Here is an 8,596-nt window from a genome sequence, read left to right on the forward strand (position 1 = left end):
TCTCTTCCAAGGGGCATTTAAACCGTCTTGTTAAGCTGCTGTGACCTGCATGTCTCAACCAAGGGCCATTTAAACCGTCTTCTTAAGCTACTGCGAACTCCACCGCTCTTCCAAGGGGCATTTAAACCTTCTTGTTAAGCTACTGCGACCTGCACGTCTCTTCCAAGGGGCATTTAAATCGTCTTGTTAAGCTACTGCTACTGCCACCGCTCTTCCAAGGGACATTTTAACCGTGTTGTTAAGCTACTGCGACCTGCACGTCTCTTTCAGCGGGCATTTAAACCGTCTTCTTAAGCTACTGCGACTTGCACGTCTTTTCCAAGGGCCATTTAAACCGTCTTGTTAAGCTACTGCGACCTTTACCCCTCTTCCAAGGGGAATTTAAACCATCTTGTTAAGCTACTGCGACCTGCATGTCTCTTCCAAGGGGCATTTAAACCGTCTTTAAAGCTACTGCAACCTGCACGTCTCTTCCAAGGGGCATTTATACCGTCTTGTTAAGCTACTGCGACTTGCACGTCTTTTCCAAGGGTCATTTAAACCGTCTTGTTAAGCTACTGCGACCTCCACCGCTCTTCCAAGGGGCATTTAAACCGTCTTGTTAAGCTACTGCGACCTGCACGTCTCTTCCTAGGGGCATTTAAACCGTCTTGTTAAGCTACTGCGCCTTGCACATCTTTTCCAAGGGGCATTTAAACCGTCTTGTTAAGCTACTGCGACTTTTAACGCTCTTCCAAGGGGCATTTAAAACATCTTGTTAAGCTACTGTGACCTGCATGTTTCTTCCAAGGGGCATTTAAACCGTCTTGTTAAGCTACTGCGACCTGCAAGTCTCTTCCAAGGGGCATTTAAACCGTCTTGATAAGCTGATGCGACCTGCATGTCTCTTCCAAGGGGCATTTAAACCGTGTTGTTAAGCTACTGCGACCTCCAACGCTCTTCCAAGGGGCATTTAAACCGTCTTGTTAAGCTGCTACGACCTGCACGTCTCTTCCAAGGGAAATTTAAACCGTCTTGTTAAGCTACTGCTACCGCCACTGCTCTTCCAAGGGGCATTTTAACCGTCTTGTTAAGCTACTGCAAACTGCACGTCTCTTCCAAGTGGCATTTAAACCGTCTTGTTAAGCTACTGCGACCTGCAAGTCTCTTCCAAAGGGCATTTAAACCGTCTTGATAAGCTGATGCGACCAGCATGTCTCTTCCAAGGGGCATTTAAACCGTTTTGTTAAGCTACTGCGACCTCCAACGCTCTTCCAAGTGGCATTTAAACCGTCTTGTTAAGCTACTACGACCTGCACTTCTCTTCCAAGGGGCATTTAAACCATCTTGTTAAGCTACTGCAACCTGCATGTCTCTTCCAAGGGGCATTTAAACCGTCTTGTTAAGCTACTGCGACCTGCACGTCTCTTCCAAGTGGCATTTAAACCGATTTGTTAAGCTACTCCTACCGCCACCGCTCCTCCAAGGGGCATTTTAACCGTCGTGTTAAGCTACTGCGACCTGCATGTCTCTTTCAACGGGCATTTAAACCGTCTTTTTAAGCTACTGTAACCTGCACGTCTCTTCCAAGTGGCATTTAAACCGTCTTGTTAAGCTCCTGCGACCTGCAAGTCTCTTCCAAGGGGCATTTAAACCGTCTTGTTAAACTACTGCGACCTGCAAGTCTCTTCCAAGGGGCATTTAAACCGTCTTGATAAGCTGATGCGACCTGCATGTCTCTTCCAAGGGGCATTTAAACCGTCTTGTTAAGCTACTGCGACCTCCAACGCTCTTCCAAGGGGCATTTAAACCGTTTTGTTAAGCTACTACGACCTGCACGTCTCTTCCAAGGGGCATTTAAACCGTCTTGTTAAGCTACTGCTACCGCCACCGCTCTTCCAAGGGGCATTTTAACCGTCTTGTTAAGCTACTGTGACCTGCACCTCTCTTTCAAGAGGCATATAAACCGTCTTGTTAAGCTACTGCGACTTGCACGTCTTTTCCAAGGGGCATTTAAACCATCTTGTTAAGCTACTGCGACATCCTCGCTCTTCCAAGGGGCATTTAAACCGTCTTGTTAAGCTACTGCAACCTGCACGTCTCTTCCAAGGGGCATTTAAACCGTCTTGTTAAGCTACTGCTACCTGAAAGTCTCTTCCAAGGGGTATTTAAGCCTTCTTGATACGCTGCTGCGAACTGCATTTCTCTTCCAAGGGGCATTTAAAACGTCTTGTTAAGCTACTGCGTCCTCCACCGCTCTTCCAAGGGGCATTTAAAATGTCTTACTAAGCTACTACGACCTGCACGTCTCTTCCAAGAGGCATTTAAACTGTGTTGTTAAGCTGCTGCTACCGCCACCGCTGTTCCAAGGGGCATTTTAACCATCTTGTTAAGCTACTGCGACCTGCACGTCTTTTTCAAGAGGTATTTAAACCGTCTTGTTAAGCTACTGCGACCTCCTCCGCTCTTCCAAGGGGCATTTAAGCCGTCTTGTTAAGCTACTGCGACCTGCATGTCTCTTCCAAGGGGCATTTAAACCATCTTGTTAAGCTACTGCGACCTGCACGTCTCTTCCAAGGGGCATTTAAACCGTCTTCTTAAGCTGCTGCGACCTGCATATCTCAACCAAGGAGCATTTAAACCGTTTTGTTAAGCTACTGCGACCTCCACCGCTCTTCCAAGGGGCATCGAAACCGTCTTGTTAAGCTACTGCGACCTGCACGTCTCTTCCAAGGGGCATTTAAACCGTCTTGTTAAGCTACTGCTACCGCCACCTCTCTTCCAAGGGGCATTTTAACCGTCTTGCTAAGCTACTTCTACCTGCACGTCTCTTTCAACGGGCATTTAAACAGTCTTGTTAAGGTACTGCGCCTTGCACGTCTTTTCCAAGGGGCATTTAAACCGTCTTGTTAAGCTACTGCGACCTTTACCTCTCTTCCAACGGGCATTTAAACCGTCTTGTTAAGCTACTGCGACCTGCACGTCTCTTCCAAGGGGCATTTAAACCATATTGTTAAGCTACTGCTACCGCCACCGCTCTTCCAAGGGGCATTTTAACCGTCTTTTTAAGCTACTACGACCTCCACGTCTCTTTCAACGGGCATTTAAACCGTCTTGTTAAGCTACTGTAACCTCCACCTCTTTTCCAAGGGGCATTTAAACCGTCTTGTTAAGCTCCTGCAACCTGCACGTCTCTTCCAAGGGGCATTTAAACCATATTGTTAAGCTACTGCTACCGCCACCGCTCTTCCAAGGGGCATTTTAACCGTCTTTTTAAGCTACTACGACCTCCACGTCTCTTTCAACGGGCATTTAAACCGTCTTGTTAAGCTACTGTAACCTCCACCTCTTTTCCAAGGGGCATTTAAACCGTCTTGTTAAGCTCCTGCAACCTGCACGTCTCTTCCAAGGGGCATTTAAACCGTCTTGTTAAGCTACTGCGACCTGCATGTCTCTTCCAAGGGGCATTTAAACCGTCTTGTTAAACTACTGCGACCTGCACGTCTCTTCCAAGGGGCATTTAAACTGTCTTGTTAAGCTGCTGCGACCTGCATGTCTCTTCCAAGGGGCATTTAAACTGTCTTGTTAAGCTACTGCGACCTCCAAGTCTCTTTCAAGGGGCATTTAAACCGTCTTGTTAAGCTACTGCGACCTGCACGTCTGTTCCAAGGGGCATTTAAACTGTCTTGTTAAGCTACTGCTACCGCCAACGCTCTTCCAAGGGGCATTTCAACCGTCTTAAGCTACTGCAAACTTCACGTCTCTTGCAAGGGGCATATAAACCGTCTTGTTAAGCTACTGCGACCTCCACATCTCTTCCAAGGGGCATTTAAACCAACTTGTTAAGCTTCTGCGACCTGCACGTCTCTTCCAAGGGGCATTTAAACCATCTTGTTAAGCTAATGCGACCCGCACGTCTCTTCCAAGGGGCATTTAAACCGCCTTGTTAAGGTGCTGCGACCTGCACGTCTCTTCCAAGGGGCATTTAAACCGTCTTGTTAAGCTACTGCGACCTCCACAGCTCTTCCAAGGGGCATTTAAACCGTCTTCTTAAGCTACTGCGACTTGCACGTCTTTTCCAAGGGCCATTTAAACCGTCTTGTTAAGCTACTGCGACCTTTACCCCTCTTCCAAGGGGAATTTAAACCATCTTGTTAAGCTACTGCGACCTGCATGTCTCTTCCAAGGGGCATTTAAACCGTCTTCAAAGCTACTGCAACCTGCACGTCTCTTCCAAGGGGCATTTATACCGTCTTGTTAAGCTACTGCGACTTGCACGTCTTTTCCAAGGGTCATTTAAACCGTCTTGTTAAGCTACTGCGACCTCCACCGCTCTTCCAAGGGGCATTTAAACCGTCTTGTTAAGCTACTGCGACCTGCACGTCTCTTCCTAGGGGCATTTAAACCGTCTTGTTAAGCTACTGCGCCTTGCACATCTTTTCCAAGGGGCATTTAAACCGTCTTGTTAAGCTACTGCGACTTTTAACGCTCTTCCAAGGGGCATTTAAAACATCTTGTTAAGCTACTGTGACCTGCATGTTTCTTCCAAGGGGCATTTAAACCGTCTTGTTAAGCTACTGCGACCTGCAAGTCTCTTCCAAGGGGCATTTAAACCGTCTTGATAAGCTGATGCGACCTGCATGTCTCTTCCAAGGGGCATTTAAACCGTGTTGTTAAGCTACTGCGACCTCCAACGCTCTTCCAAGGGGCATTTAAACCGTCTTGTTAAGCTGCTACGACCTGCACGTCTCTTCCAAGGGAAATTTAAACCGTCTTGTTAAGCTACTGCTACCGCCACTGCTCTTCCAAGGGGCATTTTAACCGTCTTGTTAAGCTACTGCAAACTGCACGTCTCTTCCAAGTGGCATTTAAACCGTCTTGTTAAGCTACTGCGACCTGCAAGTCTCTTCCAAAGGGCATTTAAACCGTCTTGATAAGCTGATGCGACCAGCATGTCTCTTCCAAGGGGCATTTAAACCGTTTTGTTAAGCTACTGCGACCTCCAACGCTCTTCCAAGTGGCATTTAAACCGTCTTGTTAAGCTACTACGACCTGCACTTCTCTTCCAAGGGGCATTTAAACCATCTTGTTAAGCTACTGCAACCTGCATGTCTCTTCCAAGGGGCATTTAAACCGTCTTGTTAAGCTACTGCGACCTGCACGTCTCTTCCAAGTGGCATTTAAACCGATTTGTTAAGCTACTCCTACCGCCACCGCTCCTCCAAGGGGCATTTTAACCGTCGTGTTAAGCTACTGCGACCTGCATGTCTCTTTCAACGGGCATTTAAACCGTCTTTTTAAGCTACTGTAACCTGCACGTCTCTTCCAAGTGGCATTTAAACCGTCTTGTTAAGCTCCTGCGACCTGCAAGTCTCTTCCAAGGGGCATTTAAACCGTCTTGTTAAACTACTGCGACCTGCAAGTCTCTTCCAAGGGGCATTTAAACCGTCTTGATAAGCTGATGCGACCTGCATGTCTCTTCCAAGGGGCATTTAAACCGTCTTGTTAAGCTACTGCGACCTCCAACGCTCTTCCAAGGGGCATTTAAACCGTTTTGTTAAGCTACTACGACCTGCACGTCTCTTCCAAGGGGCATTTAAACCGTCTTGTTAAGCTACTGCTACCGCCACCGCTCTTCCAAGGGGCATTTTAACCGTCTTGTTAAGCTACTGTGACCTGCACCTCTCTTTCAAGAGGCATATAAACCGTCTTGTTAAGCTACTGCGACTTGCACGTCTTTTCCAAGGGGCATTTAAACCATCTTGTTAAGCTACTGCGACATCCTCGCTCTTCCAAGGGGCATTTAAACCGTCTTGTTAAGCTACTGCAACCTGCACGTCTCTTCCAAGGGGCATTTAAACCGTCTTGTTAAGCTACTGCTACCTGAAAGTCTCTTCCAAGGGGTATTTAAGCCTTCTTGATACGCTGCTGCGAACTGCATTTCTCTTCCAAGGGGCATTTAAAACGTCTTGTTAAGCTACTGCGTCCTCCACCGCTCTTCCAAGGGGCATTTAAAATGTCTTACTAAGCTACTACGACCTGCACGTCTCTTCCAAGAGGCATTTAAACTGTGTTGTTAAGCTGCTGCTACCGCCACCGCTGTTCCAAGGGGCATTTTAACCATCTTGTTAAGCTACTGCGACCTGCACGTCTTTTTCAAGAGGTATTTAAACCGTCTTGTTAAGCTACTGCGACCTCCTCCGCTCTTCCAAGGGGCATTTAAGCCGTCTTGTTAAGCTACTGCGACCTGCATGTCTCTTCCAAGGGGCATTTAAACCATCTTGTTAAGCTACTGCGACCTGCACGTCTCTTCCAAGGGGCATTTAAACCGTCTTCTTAAGCTGCTGCGACCTGCATATCTCAACCAAGGAGCATTTAAACCGTTTTGTTAAGCTACTGCGACCTCCACCGCTCTTCCAAGGGGCATCGAAACCGTCTTGTTAAGCTACTGCGACCTGCACGTCTCTTCCAAGGGGCATTTAAACCGTCTTGTTAAGCTACTGCTACCGCCACCTCTCTTCCAAGGGGCATTTTAACCGTCTTGCTAAGCTACTTCTACCTGCACGTCTCTTTCAACGGGCATTTAAACAGTCTTGTTAAGGTACTGCGCCTTGCACGTCTTTTCCAAGGGGCATTTAAACCGTCTTGTTAAGCTACTGCGACCTTTACCTCTCTTCCAACGGGCATTTAAACCGTCTTGTTAAGCTACTGCGACCTGCACGTCTCTTCCAAGGGGCATTTAAACCATATTGTTAAGCTACTGCTACCGCCACCGCTCTTCCAAGGGGCATTTTAACCGTCTTTTTAAGCTACTACGACCTCCACGTCTCTTTCAACGGGCATTTAAACCGTCTTGTTAAGCTACTGTAACCTCCACCTCTTTTCCAAGGGGCATTTAAACCGTCTTGTTAAGCTCCTGCAACCTGCACGTCTCTTCCAAGGGGCATTTAAACCATATTGTTAAGCTACTGCTACCGCCACCGCTCTTCCAAGGGGCATTTTAACCGTCTTTTTAAGCTACTACGACCTCCACGTCTCTTTCAACGGGCATTTAAACCGTCTTGTTAAGCTACTGTAACCTCCACCTCTTTTCCAAGGGGCATTTAAACCGTCTTGTTAAGCTCCTGCAACCTGCACGTCTCTTCCAAGGGGCATTTAAACCGTCTTGTTAAGCTACTGCGACCTGCATGTCTCTTCCAAGGGGCATTTAAACCGTCTTGTTAAACTACTGCGACCTGCACGTCTCTTCCAAGGGGCATTTAAACTGTCTTGTTAAGCTGCTGCGACCTGCATGTCTCTTCCAAGGGGCATTTAAACTGTCTTGTTAAGCTACTGCGACCTCCAAGTCTCTTTCAAGGGGCATTTAAACCGTCTTGTTAAGCTACTGCGACCTGCACGTCTGTTCCAAGGGGCATTTAAACTGTCTTGTTAAGCTACTGCTACCGCCAACGCTCTTCCAAGGGGCATTTCAACCGTCTTAAGCTACTGCAAACTTCACGTCTCTTGCAAGGGGCATATAAACCGTCTTGTTAAGCTACTGCGACCTCCACATCTCTTCCAAGGGGCATTTAAACCAACTTGTTAAGCTTCTGCGACCTGCACGTCTCTTCCAAGGGGCATTTAAACCATCTTGTTAAGCTAATGCGACCCGCACGTCTCTTCCAAGGGGCATTTAAACCGCCTTGTTAAGGTGCTGCGACCTGCACGTCTCTTCCAAGGGGCATTTAAACCGTCTTGTTAAGCTACTGCGACCTCCACAGCTCTTCCAAGGGGCATTTAAACCGTCTTGTTAAGCTACTGCGACCTGCACGTCTCTTCCAAGGGGCATTTAAACCGTCTTGTTAAGCTACTGCAACTTGCACGTCTTTTCCAAGGGGCATTTAAACCGTCTTGTTAAGCTACTGTAACCTCCACCACTTTTCCAAGGGGCATTTAAAACGTCTTGTTAAGCTACTGAGACCTGCACGTCTCTTTCAAGGAGCATTTAAACCGTGTTGTTAAACTACTGCGACCTGCATGTCTCTTCCAAGGGGCATTTAAACGGTCTTGTTAAGCTACTGCAACCAGCACGTCTCTTCCAAGGGGCATTTAAATCATCTTGTTAAGCTACTGCGACCTGCATGTCTCTTCGAGGGGCATTTAAACTGTCTTGTTAAGCTACTGCGACCTCCACCACTCTTCAAAGGGGCATTTAAACCGTCTTGTTAAGCTACTGCGACCTCCACCGCTCTTCCAAGGGTCATTTAAACCTTCTTGTTAAGCTACTGCGACCTGCTCGTCTTTTCCAATTGGCATTTAAACCGTCTTGTTAAGCTACTGCGTCCTGCACGTGTCTTCCAAGTCGCATTTAAACTACGTTTTTAAGCTACTGCGACCTGCACGTCTCTTCCAAGGGGCATTTAAACCGTCTTGTTAAGCTACTGTAACCTCCATCACTTTTCCAAGTGGCATTTAAACCGTCTTGTTAAGCTAATGCGACCTGTACGTCTCTTCCAAGGGGCATTTAAACCGTCTTGTTAAGCTACTGCGACCTCCACCGCTCTTCCAAGGGGCATTTAAACCATCTTGTTAAGCTACTGCGACCTGCTCTTCTCTAACAAGGGGCATTTAAAACGTC

Source organism: Phyllobates terribilis, unplaced genomic scaffold (assembly GCF_046119375.1).
Source record: "Phyllobates terribilis strain yellow unplaced genomic scaffold, ASM4611937v1 Scaffold_39__1_contigs__length_11870865, whole genome shotgun sequence".
NCBI classification, from domain to species: Eukaryota; Metazoa; Chordata; class Amphibia; order Anura; family Dendrobatidae; genus Phyllobates; species Phyllobates terribilis.